Source organism: Mytilus californianus, unplaced genomic scaffold (genome assembly GCF_021869535.1).
Source record: "Mytilus californianus isolate M0D057914Y unplaced genomic scaffold, xbMytCali1.0.p SCAF_10, whole genome shotgun sequence".
Taxonomy (NCBI): domain Eukaryota; kingdom Metazoa; phylum Mollusca; class Bivalvia; order Mytilida; family Mytilidae; genus Mytilus; species Mytilus californianus.
The window spans coordinates 20,710,016-20,730,048 of NW_026262582.1; the positions used below are offsets into that span (position 1 = coordinate 20,710,016).

Sequence of the window (20,033 nt, forward strand, 5' to 3'; positions counted from 1 at the left end):
GCTACATAGAAATGGAAAGTTCACAATTGGGAAGCTGAAATCATCTCTTTTGTCGTAAAGTTTTGTTTTCAACCGACCCTCATTGACAATTTCTAGATGTAAGTCAAGATATGAGGCAGACTTAATTGTATCTGTTGTATACTTTATCTCTAGTTCGATTGGATAGATGCGTTCAACATAGTCACTAAATTTTGAATTATTTAGTGAGGAAGCATCATCTATATAGCGGTAAGTAAAGTTAAAGGATACTGCTAACTACTTATTTTCTTCATAAGAAGTTCCTGTATGAAGTCAGCTTCATAATAATAAAGAAACACGTCGGCAAGAAGAGGGGCACAGTTGGTTCCCAACTTGGAATGCCGACAGTCTGTTAATTGTTAATGTTTAGTTCATTTCAACACAATTATATTGAAATACACAGGAAAAATTGCAACATATGTTTTTCATATGTTTTCAAAACATATGAAAAACATATGATTTTCATATGTTTTTCATATGTTTGTCCCAAACATATGAAAACATATGGAAGCAAACATATGTTTTCATATGTTTTATAAAATATGTTTACATATGTTTGTAAACATATGAAAAACATATGATTTTCATATGTTTTCATATGTTTTAAAGGATATTAAAAAAAAATGTTTTGAGAAAATGTCAAAATTTGTCATTTAATTATCACATACATTTTTTCATTTATTATCTATATAGCGTATTTCTCAAACAGGAAAGTTCACTTTCTACTCTTCCTACTAAATCCCACATGATGATGATGAAAGCATGTCAGCCCTGTCAGTGTCAACCCCACAGCAGAGCTATCTAATTTTGAATTGAACAGAATGTAAAATAAGTGAATTAGTTATAAATATTAAATAATAATATGAATAAATATTCTTTATTTAGTTTGTTCTTTATTCTCTTTTTTTTTTATTAATAATCCCATTATTCTCTATGATTCTTTATTCTATATTTCTGCTTTTTTTACTATCTGTTCTTTATTTTGCACTTTTTGTCATTATTTTTTATTCTTAAACCCCCATCTTGATTCCAGACCCTCAAATATACGTAAATGTACGAAAGCTTGCATGGTACGTCGAACACAAAAACCCGGAAATCTTTTCACCGTTATCGTTTTTTATACTATGACGCAAAATCCATGGACGCTCACGCGAGCATCTGTTGCTGTTTTTTTAAAAAGTTTTTTAGAATGGACAGAGATAGATGATACAAGGAACTTTGGTTTTTCAAACTGGTGAATCAAAAATATATTATAAACAGATAAATTGGAATGGGTGACTTGTCGATTAACTTGAAGAAACCGGGGAACGAAACATAGAAAATTTATGAAACGAAAGTCAAAGTGTTTTTGTTTTGATGGATAATTTTACGTACCCTAAAAGCGCAACGAAAGGTAAATATTATTATGCACATTTTGTTTAATTATTGGATTAAAGCAGGAAGATGTGTGTGCTTTATTTTTCCCGAAAAACTATTTGACTATATATACATATTTGTAAACCTGAGAACGATATTGGACCCCCCCCCTCCCCCCCCCCCCCCCCATATTGTAATATAAATATAATTGCATTGGGTAATCCGTTTCATTATCTATTTATATTTCATATCATAATGAGGATATTACAAGATTTAGACACAAATACATCCCAAATAACCATATAATTTGTAAGCCCTTAGACAATAAGACAAACTTGGAAAAAGGGGGGGGAGGGGGGGGGGCATCATATACAAGGGGGGGGGGGGGACATCATATACTTGATGTAATGTATTGAAATTGTTTATCTAATGTCACAACAGAACTTAATTACTTTAACTGATGCAGACCTGTATATCTTATGATACATGTGTGGTATTTGTATTTGTTTATCAGTTGTTTTAAAACCATGAAATTGTAGACGACTTTATCATCTCTCTTGAAATTAATAGCTATTTTACACTTAATAGATGGGGGTGCCCCTGGGGATCAATTACTCCCCCCTTTTCATATAATTTAGATTTAAAAAATGTATATACCTTTTCATACATCGCGTAGGTAATAATGTACATGTAACCTTTTCCTAATTTTAATTATGAGTGATTCCAGAACATGCAGGAGCGGACAAGAATCACATTCCGGATTTACCGAGAAAATCATCACATTTGATTAAAGCTCAAATTCCTTATTTTATGTTAACTTAAGGCAAAACGAGACTTGCAACTACACAAATGTAAGAAAATTACAGGGCTTTGCATATGAGAGGGGGGTAGGACCTTTATCGGGACTCCGGGATCAGGTGTTTTTAAGCTCGGGATTTCGGGATTGATTCTTTCAGGATCTGGGAATTCTTTTTTGGAATTTCAGGATGTCAGGATTTAATTTTTTTTAAATTCGGGACCTCGAGATTCCATGTTTTTAAGCCCGCGATTTCGGGATCAGGACCCCTCCTTATCCTTTTTCCACACCTATTCACATATTTTTAAGCTGAAAAATATGACCCAGGCTATTACAGCGGCAGGTCTTATCACCTTGTACATTATAAGAAGTGGACCCTAGAGTGCATGAATGGTCTACTTTACATCTACTTAAATGTGAATATAAAAATAAGAAGATGTGGTAAGATTGCAAATGAGAAGAGTCCAATTCTCCACAAGAGATCAAATGACATAGAAGTTAACAAGTATAAGTTATGGTACAAGATGACTTCAACAATGAACAAAGCCCATACCAGAAAGTCAGCTATAAAAGACATTTAATGGAAATGACAAATGTAAAACAATGCAAATGAGGAAACTAACAGACTGTTAATGATTTATAAACAAAACAAGGAACAAATAAACAAATATGATATACAGCAACAAGAAACAGGGCAAGTCTAGATCTGTTGTTCTTGTTTTAAAAGATCAAAATAAGCCAATTTCGCCATATAAAAATATTTAAGGCAATTTGGCAGATATATTGTAACTTCAATCATTTTATTATACATTTGAACATGTTATACATTATTTCTTTCAGCATTTTCAACAAAAGTACATTTTGTACATGTACTTCAACAGAACAGAATTCATTTGAGGCCTTGCTTTCTAGATTATATAATGGATTCATAGATTGTCATATTGATTTATGTGCATAAAAGGAGCAGTAGTCAATGAATAATTTTGTGATGAGAGGTATGTAATGAAGAGGATAACTTTGTTTAAATATTTTGTTGTTGTCAGACTCTGTATACATGTTGCAAGTTTTGAGGTCATAGACATGATAGAGTTGAAAGTTTTGATTCTTGTTGTGGGCTATTTCTATAAGCAGTGACAAATTTTTTTTTTACAGGTCAATTTTATAGAAAATAGGATTGGAAGCTCTATTAACACTTCATTGCTTGTTCTTTTTTTGTCTTGCAACAACAGTCATGAAGGTGAGTCTTGGGCATGCTGTTTTTAACAGAGGCGAAGTCATAAACAATTTGTTAAAAATTGAGATTAGGTCAGTTTACATTTCCATTTCCATTGAGATTATATGGTCCAAATCCCTCAGTCATGGTTGATTGACTTTGATATTTTTACTTAACTTAAATGTGAAAAGTTTCTGATTAGGTCAGTTTGAGTGAACCAATAATGATAAATCATTGATATTTGGTATATGTCAGCTAGAGTACTAGTACATTTCATATTGTTTTTATTTTGCCCGGCCCCTCAGTCATGGTCTATTGATTTTGAAACTTTGTCAAGTCATGGATGGTGTGTGACTTTGGATGTTAAAGCATTGTCATTTGAAATCAACTAACAGGATTTCATACAGAGAAGACATACTTCTATGTCTAAAGTTTATTCATATAATATTAATGTATACCAAAGGTTTATTAAATACCAGTAATATCTTGGATAAATTATTTATACAGGAATTACTTCATTTTGAAATGTAAATTCTATGGAAGATAACCAGTAAAGCACCGTTATGGTTGCATTTTTTGTCAGATATTTTTGTTATTCATACCATAGGTCTATACCAGCATGGTCTTTTAGTTTTATGAGTTAGAAAATAAGTGCTGATCAAATATGTTCACAGTAGTTATACCTCTTGGAAATAGATATTGTTAGAAAAACTGCATTGCAAGCAATCCCACACATGTCTTCATTTCTTTTAGATTATTTATAATTTATGAAAAAGGTTAAAAGAACATACATATTTTTTGCTTTTTGACAGCAAATTTTATATATCCATCAATTGGCAAGGTACATTGAAGCGCTGTTCTTTTATTAAATGCATGAAGTATGGATGGTAACACAAATGACAACATATGTTCATGAGTTAATATTGCCTTGTCTGAAAATAGTATACGCGAAGTACTAACATTGAACTATGGTAACGTTGTAACCCTAATGCTGTAGTGAATGACGTTATTGTATAGATTTCATAGCTACAACAACGATTAAACGTACATTGCAATCATAAGTATTTATTGAGATTCCACAACATGCCTATAAATGGTGTATTCAAACAATTTTGCTTATGTAAGAGGAAATCAAGATTTAATAAACATCAAGAGTTAATGCCTAATTGTTGTTTTTTATACGACCGCAAAAAAATTTGGTATGACGTTGGCGTCCGGCGTCGTCTTCGTCGTCCGAAGACACATTGGTTTTCGCACTCTAACTTTAGTTTAAGTGAATGGATCTCTATGAAATTTTACCATAAGGTTTAATACCACAAAAGGAAGGTTGGGATTGATTTTGGGGGTTATGGAACCAACAGTTAAGGAAAAAGGGGCCAAAAATAAGCATTTTTGTACCTTCCAGACATAACTTGTGTGTTAGTGTATGGATCTCTCTGACATTGTACCACAAGGTTCCATATCACACAGGGAATGCTGGGATTGATTTTGGGGGGTAATTACCTCAAAATATTAGGAATTAGGGGCCAAAAAAGGGGCAAAAAACAAGCATTTTTCTAGTTTCATGACAATAACTTGTGTGTAAGTGTATGGATCTTTCTGAAATTGTACTACAAGGTTCCATATCACAAAGGGAAAGCTGGAATTGAGTTTTGGGGAAATTGCCCAAAACGTTTAGGAATAAGGGGCCAAAAATAAGCATTTTTCTAGTTTCCAGACAATTACTTGTGTTCAAGTGTATGGATCTCTGAAATTGCACTGCAAGGTACCATACCACAAAGGGAAAGCTGGGATTGATTTTGGGGGTAATTGCCTCAAAATTTTTGGAATAAGGGGCAAAAAAGGGGCAAAAAAGAAGCATTTTTCTAGTTTCAGGACAATAACTTGTGTGTAAGTGTATGGATCTTTATGAAATTGTACTACAAGGTTCCATTTCACAAAGGGAAAGCTGGGTTTGAGTTTGTGGGTAATTGCTCTAAATGTTTAGGAATTTGGGACCAAAAAGGGGCATAAAAACAAGCATTTTTCTAGTTTCCAAACAATAACTTGTGTTCAAGTGTATGGATCTCTCTGAAATTGTACTGCAAGGTACCATACCACAAAGGGATGGCTGGTATTGAGTTTGGGGGTGATGAATCATAAAGGGGTTCAAAAAATTTGGGGGAGGGATTTTTTTTTCCTTTTTTCCTATTTTTTCTTTAAAATTTTCCATTTTAAATTGGTTATTTCTGATTTATATATATAAAACAAATAATAATGATATGGTTTGAATAGGTAAATTAAAAAAAATTAAGTTCTTAGACCACATTCATTCTGTGTCAGAAACCTATGTTGTGTCAAATATTTAATCACAATCCAAATTCAGTGCTGTATCAAGCTTGAATGTTGTGTCCATACTTGCACCAACTGTTCATGGTTCGACCTCTGCGGTCGTATCAAGCTGCGCCAGCGGAGCATTTTATTTTAAACTGTAGACAGCAGAATTAATAGATGATTTTATATTAGAAAAAGTTCATACTATACTAAGACGGGCTTAGGCTATACATATATTAATAATATTAGCTACACTGTTGATCTTTTTGTTGTTTGTTACATATTGTTTCCATTCACTCAAAAGTAAAAATATAAATTAGTGACTCTGAGCATCAGTTCATACTTCATCTACAAAAATGATCTAGTTTTTGTCTGCAGTTCTGGATTAAATTAAGATTTACAATTTCAGCTTATTACCATGGTTACCAAATGAAAGGAAAGTGCAATATTAGAATCACTGGTGTACATGTAGATGCGGTTGTCCGGCAAAAAGAACTGGTATCAAAGTAAGTTCATCTGTAGAATTGCAGTTAATTTAAATAATTTAATGTTATCTATTTAAACCTTTATCAAGTGTAATTTTACATGTTACGGCATGTATACTGTTGTTTATTTATGTCTTTCTGATGTCAAGTATGCATCAAGGAATCCTTGTCCTGTTCTCCTTCTTCTGCTCCACACACACACACGCATGAGATGTCAGGAGTTCAAATAATTATAGCATTTGCTTATATTATGAATTGTATATTTAAAAGTTGTTCTCGTCTTGAATATACATACATTGTAAAATATTTGCCACTGAACATTAAAATAAGCAAGAAAAATCAATCGATTATTGTTTTTGCATTATAGGAATGAGTTTTCTAACATACTTGTATAACAATTGAATAATTTCCTTTTAAGCTTTTTTTATGAACCAGCATATAAATATAACATGTATAAGGAGATGAGGTACATGTATGATTCTCAATGTGACAACTATCAATTAAAAAAACAAAGGATGAAGATGTAAACATTTGCTGGTCACTGTACAACAATAAACAATGATCAAAATCCATACCATAAAGTAACCTATTATGGCTATACATGTAACTTGTATAAGGATGAAAAAAATAAAACTACACACAGTATGGCAGACAGCACCCAACATAAGAACCAAATGTCAGAATCAGCCAGAAAGGGCTGGACTCATCAACAAGCACTTAAAAAGAAATAACAAAATAATAAAAGATGCAAAAATTATGTTTTCCAAAACTAAAATATCTATCAGTTCACCTTCGACAGATTTAATCAATTAATGTAACAACAAAACATTTGTCATTTCAAACAGTCTAAGAAAGCATGACTTTGTGTAATGCCAAAATATTGAACACACAAGAATATGTAGGACCATAACAGCATATAAGTATTTATAATTGCTTAGAATTTCAATATCTGAAATACATGTTCTGCTTTTTGTCAAGCTTGTTCAAATTTATTTCACGAAAGCGAGACAGTGATCCTTGATTCTGCCAGAGGCGGCGTCGCTGTCCTAAAATTTAAGTTCAGTCTGAGGTTAAATTTTTTTTGAACATCGATAACTTTGTCAAACAGACATGGGATTTTGTGAAATTGAGACAGAATATTCGAAGCTTCTTAATGACCAAACTACAGTATCCAAGGCAAAATTTTGAAAATATTCTTTTTCATTTTTCTGTATTTCAACTAATAAATGGGCTTAGTTTTTTTTATGAGCTTGCGACTTCCGTTGCAGAAAGCTCGACATAGAGATATTGATCAGGCGGCTGCGTCCATGGTGGGCTTAACAAATTTCTTAAAATCTTTATATTTTAGAAGGTGGAAGACACGGATGCTTCATACTATGTACAATGTATATAGATGCATATGTATGTTATGAAGTTTCTGTCAGTCAACTGTCCATTGTCCTTGAACTCATTTTCATGGTTCAGTGATTACTTGAAAAAATAAAGATTTTTTGTAATGTTAGTTTCTCTCATAATTTCTCTCTTATTAAATATTATTTATAGTATTCATGGTAATAGGATATTTATATTTACTTAGTATGTGGGTACCTTGCAAGGTCCTAGTGTCTGTCTACTCTGTCAGAAAGTTTTCATGGTCAAGTCAATATCTCAGGTATTATAAGCAATAAGTCTACTATATTTGGTGTATGGAATTATTTTAAGGTGTAGATGTCCAACTGGTAGTTGTAATCTGGCCTTGACCTCATTTTAATGGTTCAGTAATAAGTTTTTATGTTTTGGTCTAATTTTGGATACTATAAGCATTCAGTAAATTATATTTGGTGTATGGAATGTTTGTAAGGTGTACTGATCTAAAATTGAGAATGGAAATGGGGAATGTGTCAAAGAGACAACAACCCGACCAAAGAGCAAAAAACAGCCAAAGGCCACCAATGGGTCTGACAGTAATCACCTGAACTTGACCTCATCTTCATGGTTCATTGGATATTTTTTTCTTGCTTAGTCTGTTTTCCAGATACTATAAAGTAAAAGTGAACTATAATTGGTTTCTGGAATGATTGTAAATTGAAATTGTAAGGTGATTGGGTTTAACTTTACATTTATCTTGCAGGCTTCATCTGACCTTAACCTTATTTTCATTGTTCATTGGTCAATATTAAATTTCTCTTGATTTGGTCTTTTTTTTAGATACTAAAAGTATAGGTGAACTACTTTATGTTTATGGAATGATTGTAAGGTGTTTATATTTGTCTTGCAGATACAATTCTTGCCAGATTTTTGGAAAATGGCCTCGTAAATGCTCTCATTTTTTTATTAAACTTATACATGTAGTATACTATTATAGTAATGCCCTTGAAGGTCGGTTTGAAATATTTAGTATACAAGAAAAAGAACTTTTTTTCCCCCAAGCACATTTTTATTTATAAATATTTTTGAGAACAAAAATAAAATTGAGAATGGAAATGGGGAATATGTCAAAGAGACAACAACCTGACCAAAGAGCAAAAAAATATGTTTTTTTTTTTAATATTGCCCCTTGATAGATAAAAAATGTACGACTAGGTGGACATTGAAACTCTGTTCTTTTATTTTTACTTGCAGGAACTGAAAAGTAAAGAAACAGAACCAAAGAACATTAATTTTAGATTAATACAATATTGAACTCAAAGTCAATTTAGTTGTCTTTCTTAATCATACAGGATATTTCCAAAAAAGCAGCTGCATACACATGCACCAGTAATAGCCAGCAGTGAAGACAATTAAATATCTGTGTATGGTGATATAGCAATAGAAATATCACATACATCATAGGAAAATAGAAATGGAGTATGTCAAAGAGACACACATAATGACATATGAAAATAGAATATAGACAATAGAAATGGAGTATGTCAAAGAGACACACATATGAAAATAGAATATAGACAATAGAAATGGAGTATGTCAAAGAGACACACATATGAAAATAGAATATAGACAATAGAAATGGGGTATGTCAAAGAGACACACATATGAAAACAGAATATAGACAATTAAATTGGGGTATGTCAAAGAGACAAACATGAAAATAGAATATAGACAATAGAAATAGGGTATATCAAAGAGACAAACATATGAAAATAGAATATAGACAATATAATTTGGGTATGACAAAGAGACAAAAATATTAAAAATAGAATACAGACAAAAGAAATGGGGTATGCCAAAGAGACAAACATATGAAAATAGAATATAGACAATAGAAATGGTGAATGTCGAAGAGACAAACAAACCAAAATAGAATATACTAGACAATAGAAATGTGGTATGTCAAAAAGACAAAAATATGAAAATAGAAGAGACAAGAAGTAAATAAAAAAAAATTCTACTTGATATAAAAATTATGGAGCACTGTTATTTTTCTGCATAAAAGAATGCCTGTATACAGTTGTTTTTTATTTGTTTGAGCTTTTGATTTTGCCATGTAATTTCTGTGGAGTTTGGTATTTTGGGTTATTTACTTTTTAAAGCAACAACTCATCACAATGAAGTATTTACACTCAAAATGAGTTCCTGACAGAAAAAAAGATAACAAAGAAAAACATATTAAAACATCAAAACATAACTCTAAAAAACCTACCGCAAAAAAAAAATACATATATATACAAACCATGTTTAGAATCTATGAGAAAATAAATGCATTTGAACAATTAAAAACATATAAAAAATATATATTTAGGACCAAGATAAAATCATATGAAAACATATGTTTGGGCCAAACATATGAAAACATATGTTTAGGACAAACATATGAAAACATATGTTTAGGCCAGGTATGAAAACATATGAAAAACATATGTTTTCCATATGTTTACATGTATGAAAAACATATGTTTTTCATATGATTTTAAAAACATATGTTTTTCATATGTTTTCCATATGTTTTTCATATGTTTGAAAACATATGTTTTCATGTCGGGCCTAAAAATATGTTTACATATGTTTTCAAACACATGAAAAACATATGTTAAACATATGAAAACATATGGTGCAATTTTTCCTATGTACCAGGACAGGAAAAGGAAAAGAATGTTATATTCGTGCACTATTATACATTTGAACATAAATTTATGTCAACTGGAGTGGTTTTTTTATCATGTGTTCACCACCGCCTGATTCCGCAAAGTCGATCTAAAGAGTAGAATCTTACTATCTTATCTTTAATGGATATCTGTGCACGCTTGGGTTCTATTTGTGATATTATATTATTTTAATCTTTATCTTAACATCGTCATTCTTTTCACTATCGAGTGGTTTTCTGCATTTATAGTACACGGAGATATTAGTTTCATTCAGGTGCAAATTTTATTTTTTTTTTCTTCAAAAGATTAATTTGAACTATGTTGATCGAAACAAACAAACACTTGCAATTTTTATCTTTAACAGATTGCCGTACACGCTTTGCTTTGATTCGGTTTGTTTTGTCTATTTCATTTTAATATTCATGAAAAGAATTGCAGTGCGCTTTCATCAGTAAAAGTAAAATGCAAATTTTTCTTTCAGGTGCATTTTATATCGTTTATCATCTTTAAAAGATTAACTTGAATTACCTCGATCAAGAGAGAAATAAAACTTGCTACTTCACCCTCCAGGCTTCGATTTTTTGTTGTTGTTATTTTGGGTTATTTTAAACTCTTTATTTTCATTATGTAGTCAGTGTTCTGTGCTGATCGTAATCATAGATAATTTTCAAATTAGTAAAAACATGTTTGTTAGGAAGAATTTACATTAAATAACGTCGTTGAAAAGAAACAGAAACTTCAAGCTTTTTCTTTATTGGTTTTCTCTGCATGCTTTAATTTGATTTGATTTGATCTAAACATCGTTGTTTTCCTCCACCCACAGTGAGTTTCCTTCACTAAAAGCAAATATAGATACCAGTTTCATCTGTCGTGACTTATGGACTGATTTTTCAAATCCAATAGCCCACTATTAATTGAATATCACTTATGTTCTTATTATTTCTAATTCATAGTCGGCTATCTGCTCACCCTTCCGCAGAAGTTGAATTCACCTCTTGTTTTTTTATTGGGTTCGTGTTGCTCAGTCAGTAGTTTTCAAGTTGTGGTTTGTATACTGTTGTTTGTCTTTTAATCTAATTCGTGATTTTTTGCTATGGCATTGTCAGTTTGTTTTCGATTTATGAGTTTGCAATTTTCCTTTGATACTCTTTTAAACAGATTTTTTTTCAAATGAAATTTAAAATTACCGGACATTCAAAATTAAATGTAAACACTGATTATTACGATAATTTGTTCATGCATTTTATATTTCTTCTACAAATCAATAGATTGATCTACAAGTTTTAATTGACTGTACCTTTTGAAGTAAACTTGATACATCAATGCAAAATATTTTCAAATTTATTGATAAACAGATTCTGTGAAAATGGTCAATCACACAGAGTAAACATTTTATTGCACAAAGAATTTCGCTAATGAAGGTGGTATGAAGGTTTTCCGTCATCTTGGATTGTAACATAGGGAAAACAATCTGTCTAGAAGTTAAAATAGGTCAGGAAGTTTCGATGCAGGAATGCAGATTACTTATTCGAATTTTCATTCAAATGAATTAATTGATATAATCTGAGGTTAGTATCAATCATATTTTGCGTATTAAGGGAAGATACGTCAGAAAAAGTATAATTTACAAAAGGAATCATCAGGATTTTTTTTCTTTTTTATGTTAAAGCAGAAAAAACGTACGGAGATACATTTTTTTTTCATTTTGATATTATGAAACCATTTTATAACAGTTATCTTCTCATATTTCATTCAAAAATTATATCATATAGAATAACTTTCATTCACATTAAGAGTTTCTTTCTCTGAATAATCCATACAAAAAGTCTGTACATTTTTCACAACCCATAGCTTGACAAAGTATGAAAATTCGATCATTTTTTTGTTGATTCTCCCATAACATCTTGATACAATTAACAAATTGCGCTGTTGTATTTTACTCCAATATAGCAATACAAATGTTGTATTTCGTTAACGAACATAAATGTGTCTCCTTTTAGCAATGATACTTGTTATCCCTCAAACATAAACCTTATCTGATCTTGAACATGTTGAAACACAATCTCTTCTTTGTAACGCCTCAATTAAAAACGAAACCTTTTTCATTCAATATCATTGTGATACGGTAATTAATTATGTTTTTCACACTTTATTAAACTGAATATATACTGTCAAATGTACCTTTTAAAAATGTTTATGATAGCACTATGTAAATACAGCTGTGTCACAAAAAACGTCTTTTATATATTCAATATTCATAGATATTTTGTTTGATTTATTTACTGGTTTCCATATATGATTTCCATATTTCATTTCAAAGAGATTCAACTTAGATTTTAAAAATATAGATAAGGATAGAAGTCATAAGTTCCTGAGATATAAATATTGAAGATTTGCCACACAGCCCTATGTTTAGACCTTTGCAAAAAAATTAGTGTTCATATAAACTTTCCATTCTAAAATATACTTTTACTAAACTTCATAGTTAATGTTCTAGCCGTCAAAGGAATTCTTATTAGGACAGGATTGGCATTTGCAAAATGATGTTGTAATTTTATGAACAATTCAATGAGGTATACTGTTAAATTTGGTTTTTACCTCCCTTGCAGTCAGAAATAAAGGAAAATTTTGGGTTGTTTATATTAACTTTAAGTCTATAAATAGATCACATTTTGTCATTAACTGTATTTTTCATCCTTAAAAGCGAAAAAACTATTTAGAGTGATTGAAATGTGATAAATGCAATTCAAAGTTATGTTATACCTATTTCAAATAAAGAAATACTTGGCATGAGTCAAGTTTTACCCTTTCCAATACTACAGTAAAATTTTCACACAGCATTTCATTGCATATAAGAAAAAAGCTATCACCAGAAGTAAACCAACCGATTTCTCCTCACTGTTTTTCCTGTTTACAAGCTTTCGTAACCATGTTAGTTCAAGTTCCCAAAATGTTTTATTTGAATACCAAATAAAAAAAAAGATAAGTGCTTTGACACACCCAAGATACGTTCTTATGACTTAGAAAAAAAATGTTCTGCAAGGAAATGCAGGGTTTGTATCCTACAACTGTTAATTTCAAGAGAATGTCTTTTTGTCGACTCTTTTTCGTTGAAGCCGGATGTAACGTACCATGATTTGGTGGTATGACACCTAATTTTATTTTATTATTTTTTGCAATCATTCTGCGGTATGGTCTCGTTGTGGAAATGTCGTCGGTATATTTAGAGAATTCGTTAGAATATAACGAACAAATATCATGAAGATAATGGTAAGCGGTGTTGAAATTATCAATTAAATGAAATTGAGACTGGTTTTTGTTGAATTTGACCATAAACTGATTTATTACAATACAGGAGCAAATCTGACATTAAAGGGGCACAGATTGTGACCATAGGAGTACCTACAAACTGTCAATAATCCTTAATGCGGAAATGTACATAGATGTTATCAAGGAAAAAATACACAGCTTTAAGTATCTCATCGAACATCTATTAAATATATCTAGCATATTTAATATTCTCATTGGTATTCGAATATATACACAATTCATACCTTTTTCTGCATAAAAATAACGAAAAGTGACCAGAATATTTCCTTTTTCACCATTTTGTTTTTTACAAACAAACAAAAAAAAAATCATGAAAGATCATCTTGATTTACATCATGACACTGTTTGTTATCTATTCTTGTTAAGGATGATATTCTGGTCTTTTTTCAGAAAGTTCTCACCCTCTCAGTCTTGAACGATATTGGGGTCCCTCGTAATACCATGGCCAGAGGAATCAATGAAAAAATTCCGAGATTCACGATGTCCGATGTAACTAAAACTTACACTTTTAAAAAATGGGATTTTATGTGTATACAAAATACGTATTTTCCCCAAATGAAGGTATACAGTTGTTCAATAGTACAGTCATTGGCTTTAGTAGATAAGTGCTTACCCTTCCGGAGCACCTGAGATCACCCCCAGTTTTTGGTGGGGTTCGTGTTGTTAATCTATGGTTTTCTATGTTGTGTCATCTGAGCTATTGTTTGTCTGTTGGTCTTTTTTATTTTTGGCCATGGCGTTGTCAGTTTGTTTTCGATCTATGAGTTTGACTGTCCCTCTGGTATCTTTCGTCCCTCTTTGATAATACCAATCAAATTTTTTTTTTAATATATCATTGACTACGATAATTTGAGAAAATTTCGTTAATGATAATCAAGTTTACTATATGGAGGAACAGTCTTAGAAAGACCAACAGCTGTAATTATACGCGTACATTCATAGAGTGAAGTTAACGATACTCAGGAATAGTCTTTTAAGACAAACAGCGTTAATTATACGCGTTCATTCATAGAGTGGGCTTACAAACCATATTATATCACACACCTTGAAAAGAATATGGAATCTACTAACTGGTACTGAACCAAGTTTGTTTAATAATTGATGCCTATTATTGTTTTTAAATATGAATAAGACAGCGTCAAGTTTATAATTGATACGATGTTTAATGGGTTTTGCACATGTGATCTAATGTTCACCAAAAGGTAGGATGAATCAATTCCAACCGCTTATTTGGTCATTCTTGCAGTAAAAAAAAATCAAGACAAACAGTTTAAACATTGCAGTAAAGATAGGTTATAAGATCTTGATACGTTTCAGATAAGGTAATTTCTCTTAAAAATAAAAAGGATATGCACAATGGATGTCTAATGCGCTTGCGACATTGTATTATGAATACACAAGGATCTGCTTATTATTCTGAAACACATGATATCACTCTATTTTTTTATGGAGTTCGTGTTGCTCAGTCTTTAGTTTTCTATGTTGTGTTTTGTGTACTGTTGTTTATCTGTTGGTCTTTTTTTTTTTTCTTATTTAGCCTTGTTGTTTTCAGTTTATTTTCGACTTGTGAAGTTGAGTGTCCCATATGGTATTTTCCCTCTCTCTTCTAATTCCAATCTATTTAGTTTGATATCTAAAAATTGTACCCCTTTGATATACTCATGTACGTATTGAACTATAAACTATCTTTCAAGATTTATTTATCAAAAAACTTAATTTTATTCAGTCATATGTATCTTCAGTAAAAAAAAAATATTATATGTATTGTCATGCGCATGACATATGTTTAATCTATGCACAGAAATAGACACGCTTACAATCGAGAAGTTGGAAAGAAACATTAGAAAATGTAAAATCCACAAATAAGATACAAAATAATTCTTTTGCAAAAACGTGTATTGGCGTCGACTATGGCGATTTGAATAAGTGGCATGGCAGTTTTTTATATACTGTATATGTATATAGATATAGGAAGATGTGGTATGAGTGTCAATGAGACAACTCTCCATCCTAGTCACAATTTATAAAAGTAAACCATTATAGGTCAAAGTACGGTCTTCAACACGGAGCCTTGGCTCACACCGCACAGCAAGCTATAAAGGGCCCCAAAAATTACTAGTGTAAAACCATTCAAACGGAAAAACCAATGGTCTAATCTATATAAAAAACAAAAAACGAGAAACACTTATGAACCACATCAACAAACGACAACTACTGAAGATCAGATGCCCTTTGGTACATGTATCACTGGAGTATACATAAAAAGTAAAATCACATAAATACTGACCGCCGAGAAAAATTCAAAAAGGAAAGTCCCTAATCAAGGCAAAATCAAAGTTCAAACACATTAAATGAATGGATAACAACTGTCATATTCCTGACTTGGTACAGGCATCTTTTTATGTAGAAAATGGTAGATTGATCCCTGTATTGTTGTAGACTACACGACACAATAAAGTTTTAAAATTAAAACAAGCTCAAAGATACACGAGCTCTGTTTTATCTCATATGGCAGATATATATTCTGCTCTCAATTTCTATTGTTTCTTTGTTCATAATACAATTTAAATCATTTTTTTCCCCATTCTAATAACGAAATTACAATGTAGACTTCATTAACTAGAATATTTTGATAGTTGGGAACAGCTTCAGTGAATGAAGACTACAATGCAAATTATTCTATAGACAGTGATTTAAAGACCTCATTTAATGGTTATGATACAGATTATAGATATATTAAGGCTCACGATGGAGGTTGACGATAACACATTATGTCCCTTTAAATCTTTGTTAAATTGGTAGTTTTCAAACAATTATGCAGAATTTACCTTTATTTCATATAAAAAAAAAATACTTGGCATGAGTAAAGTTTTATTCATTCCAATACTACAGTAAAAATTTGACACAGCATTTCATGGCATATAAGAAAATAACCATCACCAGAAGTAAATAAATCAACTTCTCGTCACTGGTTTTCCAGTTTATAAGGTTAAATAACCATGTTACCTCAAGTTTCCAAAAACATTTTATTGGAATTCCGAATAAAAAAAAGTGCTTTGCACACCCAAGATCAATGTTTACGACTCAGAAAAAAATATTCTGCAATGAAAAGCAGAGTTAATATCCTACAACTGTCAATTTCAAGGGATTTGTTTTTGGCCCTTTTTTGTATGAAACCGGATGTGACGTTACGTGATTTGGTGGTATTCCACCTAAATATTTATATATATTTTTGGCAATCTATCTGCAGTAGGGTTTTTTTGTTGAAATCTCGGCAGTATATTTAGAGAATAACGGTAAATGATGTTGGTTATATCAATTAAATGGTATGGATAAAGGTTTTTGTTGAAATTGTCCATATACTACAACCTGTCAATAACTTTAATTGCCGAAAAGTACATAGGAAAAAAATATACAGCTTAAAGTATTTCATCACACATCCATTAAGTATACCTATAAAAGTTAGAAGATGCGGTATGATTGACAATGATACAATTCTCTATAAGAGACCAAAAGACACAGACATTAACAACTATAGGTCACCGTACCGCCTTGAACAATGAGTTAAACCCATACCGCATAGTCAGCTATAAATGCTCCGAAATGACAAATGTAAAACAATTCAAACGAGAAAACTAATGGCCTGATTTATATAAAAAAATGACCGAAAAACTAATATGATATACAAAAACAAACGACAACCACTGAATTACAGGTCTTGACTTGGGCAGGTACATACAGAATATGACGGGTTTAAACTAGTTTGAAGGCGCATCAAACCTCCCCCTTACCTGTGATAGTGGTGTAACGACATAAGAACAAACTATAAAAATCAGTTTTTAAGGACTTAACTCATCAGATCGATCCAAAGCAGAAATACATCTAACAAAAACATATTTACTTTTCTCGTTGGTATTTGAATATATACAAAATTCATACATTTTTCTGGATTGAAATAACAAATAACTTTAGCAGATTTTTTCCCGTTTACATCATTTATTTTTTTTACAAAACTATGAATGAGCGCCTTGAAAAACCTGATGCAACAGGTTTTTATTTATTCTTGTTGAGGATGATATTTTGGTCTTTTTTTCAGAAAGTTCTTAACTTCTCAGTCTTGAATGATATTTGGGTTGCTCGTAATACGATGGCCATATGAATCATATAAAAATTCGAAGAATCACGATGTCTTATGTAACTAACGTTTTCCTAAACTTTAAACTTTTACTGGGTTTTATTTTTATTCAAAATAGTATGTGGTTCTATCTTTTCCAAAAATGAAGGTATACAGTTTTAACGGTACAGTCATTAACTTTGGAAGATAAGTTTATGATACCTATTAATACATTTGTTAATGTAACATTGTATAATTATGTAATTTTCAGAAAGTGTCATTAATGATCTTCAAGTTTACAATACGTGGGAACAGTCTCAAACGACAAAACGCTGTAATTATACGCGTACATTCATACTGTGGGCTGATAAAAAATATTATATCACACTCTTTGAAAATGAAATGGAATTTATTTATCGGTATTTGACCAAGTTTGTTTTAAAATTAATGCCTTATCAAAATTTTTAAATATAAGTAAGACATCGTCAAGTCAATAATTTCTACGATGTTTAATGGGTTTTGCGTTTTTAAAAGAATTGGAAAATGTATCCATTATTATGATTTTGGTATAATTGCACGTTTAATGTATTCTGTATGTCTTTTAGTCAGCTTTAAGGGTTGCAAAAACAAACTCATTAATGAACAATGAAAACTGTAGATGTTTGAACACATGATGTGATCAGATTTACTCAAAAAGGTAGCATGAAACAATTCCAAGCGCTTTTTCTTATGATATTTGCAGTAAAAAAAATCATTATGTATATCTATATGCCCTTTGGTACATGTATCATTGGATTATACATAACGTCCTTGTATTGTTGTAGACTATACGACACAATAAAGTTTTAAAATTAAAACAAGCTCAAAGATACACGAGCTCTGTTTTATCTCATATGGCAGATGATTCAAATATATTCTGCTAACAATTTCTATTGTTTCTTTGTTCATAATACAATTTAAATCTTTCTTTTTTTTTCATTCTAATGACGAAATAAAAATGTAGACTGCATTATCAAGAATATTTTGAGAGTTGTGAACAGCTTCAGTGACTGAAGACTAAAATGCAAATCATTCTGCAGACAGTGATTTAAAGACCTCATTTGATGGTAATGATACAGATTTTAAGATTATAATGGCTTATGACGGAGGATGACGATAACAAATTATTCTTCACTAAAGCCGTCTTATCTGTACATGTCATCATATATGTCGTTATATACGTAAAAATCGCTGAAAATTCATTTTTTTCACATTATCTTGCAATTTCTAAATGCAATGTACTTTTGATATCTTTAGCCTTGCTTCTAGAAATCAAGTTGTCGCTAAAATAAACAGTTTTTCCTGATATGATTATAAATTTATAGGGGGAATTCTATTAAGCATTGCCGTCTGTATTGATTAAGGTTAGAAATTTAAAAAAAAAAAGCATGAAAAATAACATTGTGTAAACGTGAGGTCACCACAACGTTGCGATTTTCAATTTACATTTTATATGTTTTAGTCTAAGAGAAAATTAACTTAATATTAGACTTATGACTTGCCCTCATTGTGTATTTGTAATTGTGTACTGTTTTTGGAACGTAGTACCGCCATAATGAATTATACCCTTTCCAACACATGTTAACGGTTTGTTCTTATGTTGTATTTTTACACTACTGTCCTACGTTATGGGAAAGTTAAACACCTCTGCAATCGTTTTGTTTAAGTACCCACCTGGGAAACCTATATATAATTCAGTAGTTGTCGATATATATTTACTGTCTTCTACATGCAGGTGTCGTGCCTTGTCGTGTTTGTTGTTGTATACATCATTGGTTTTCTCTTTTAATGTATTTCACATTTCACTATACCTTGATATTTAACTATACGAAATATGTTATACACATTATTGATTTCCTTTCTGACATCTGTTATTGATCATTTTTTTGTCTTTTTGGTTTATATGAATAATTGTCAATGACGACCATTACGCATTTCCTTATGCTTATAAATAACTCCTGGTAGTAACGATTTTATGATGTTTAATCTGAAATATTCTGACAATTAGCGTAATATGTTGATTTATTGAATATATAAAAATGAAAATGGTTGGCTGGGCAACAAATTGTGTAAAAATCTTATTAACGCCTTATATCAGACATGTGGATCATTTAAATGTTGTTAAATTATCTGATCTTAAGATAAGTACACCTGGTGTTTTTATTTTTTATTTTTTTTTTGGCTGAAGGCAACATTCATCATTCAGCAGTAAAATTGGATATTCATCTAAAGGTAAACCGCAGTTGATCTTGAAACATTATGCCACAGATTGTTTTTACAAATGTAACACATATTTTTTTCAACAAGA

At 31.0% G+C, this 20,033-nt stretch overlaps 1 protein-coding gene and 1 long non-coding RNA gene across 3 annotated transcripts in view; both read left to right on the forward strand.

Moving 5' to 3' along the window:
• LOC127717754 (cardioacceleratory peptide receptor-like) overlaps positions 1-20,033 on the forward strand; it is a 94,266-nt gene that overhangs the window by 33,502 nt on the left and 40,731 nt on the right. The gene's annotated exons all lie outside the window — the stretch shown is intronic.
• Positions 634-9,603, forward strand: LOC127717757 (uncharacterized). Its single transcript, XR_007989355.1, has 4 exons — positions 634-1,411; positions 3,011-3,165; positions 6,106-6,202; positions 8,783-9,603. It is a non-coding gene; the product is annotated as an uncharacterized LOC127717757 (long non-coding RNA).